Here is a 1,487-nt window from a genome sequence, read left to right on the forward strand (position 1 = left end):
ACTCTGCAGTAGCCACTGGAATATATAGAACTCCTTGAGAAAAATCTTTAACTTATCGATTTATTCTTCTCTGTTCTAAAAGATAAACGATGGCTTCTCAATTACTTTGAGTACACATAGCCAAATGTTAACTTCAAATTTAATTTAATGTAGACAGTTTAATCTGAAGTGTAGTGAATAGCAATAGAAATGAGACCAAATGAGCAGAAAATATTTGAATTTTAATTGTAAATATGCCATGGTTAGTATGATATCCTCAGGTTATTGAATATTTGTGCTTCTGTTCCACTAAAGATAATACAACCTCATGGTTATTCTGAGTAATAAGTGCTAGTATAATTGCAGGCAGTTGAAAAGCAAATATGTATTAAAATTCTAACTAATAAACGTATTTTCTACAATTTTCTAATCACAATTATACTCTGATGTCAAACTAGGCCAAAAGTCACAGTATAGGAACATTATAAAAAGTAACAATTATGATGTTACTTTATTATTGCAGAAGTTCCTCCTAATTAGCCTAGAAAGATTTAATTCACAAGAATCTATCATTATTGAAGCGCATATTGACTTTTTAAGCCAGTGTAGTTGTTTTACATTTTATGGGAGTAAAATGAAGATATCAAGGTGAAAAAGTAAAATTCAGTGGTATTCAAATTACAAAATTCAAACTGACAATGTCACTTCCAACTTTTTTAAGGATTTCATTTAATCAAATATATATAGGAACTTAAAGTCAATGCTAATACGTTAGTGACTGATTTCAAAATGGTTGAAAATATACAAATAACACAGGCACCGGATATATGTATTAACTTTTTTCTTGGAAAGTTAATGAGAACTTAAGTAATTGATCAGAAAACCTGCTATGTCATATTATGATGCAAATAATTAATATTATATGGGTATATTCATCATAAAGCAAATTCTGCAAAATGTGACTTGGGATAACATTTTTTGCCTTAAAGGGAAACTTTATTTCTATCCCAGTGTTGTAAAATATACCACTGTATATTTTTTCTTGAGTATTAAGAAAAAAATAACATCATCATGCCATATTATTATACTTAAAGCAATATTTTTCAGTCTATTTTAACATTTTCTTTCTCGATGACAGATGGAATAGTGTGTTGACCAGCTGTAGGATTTGCTTTAAAGAAAGTGATTGTTGGCTCGATGTGGTTGCTCACGCCTGTAATCTCAGCACTTTGGGAGGCTGAGGCAGGTGGATCACCTGAGGTCAGAAGTTTGAGACCATCCTGGCCAATTTGGCGAAACCCCATCTCTACTAAAAATACAAAAAATTAGCTGGGCATGGTGGTGGGTGCCTATAATCCCAGCTACTCAGAAGGATGAGGCAGGAAAATCGCTTGAATCTGGGAGACGGAGGTTGCAGTGAGCAAAGATTGAGCCATTGCTCTCCAGCCTGGGCAACAAGAGCAAAACTTCACCTCGAAAAAGAAAAGAAAAAAAGAAAAAGAAAAAGA

The sequence above is a fragment of the Mandrillus leucophaeus genome, unplaced genomic scaffold (genome assembly GCF_000951045.1).
Source record: "Mandrillus leucophaeus isolate KB7577 unplaced genomic scaffold, Mleu.le_1.0 Scaffold223, whole genome shotgun sequence".
NCBI classification, from domain to species: domain Eukaryota; kingdom Metazoa; phylum Chordata; class Mammalia; order Primates; family Cercopithecidae; genus Mandrillus; species Mandrillus leucophaeus.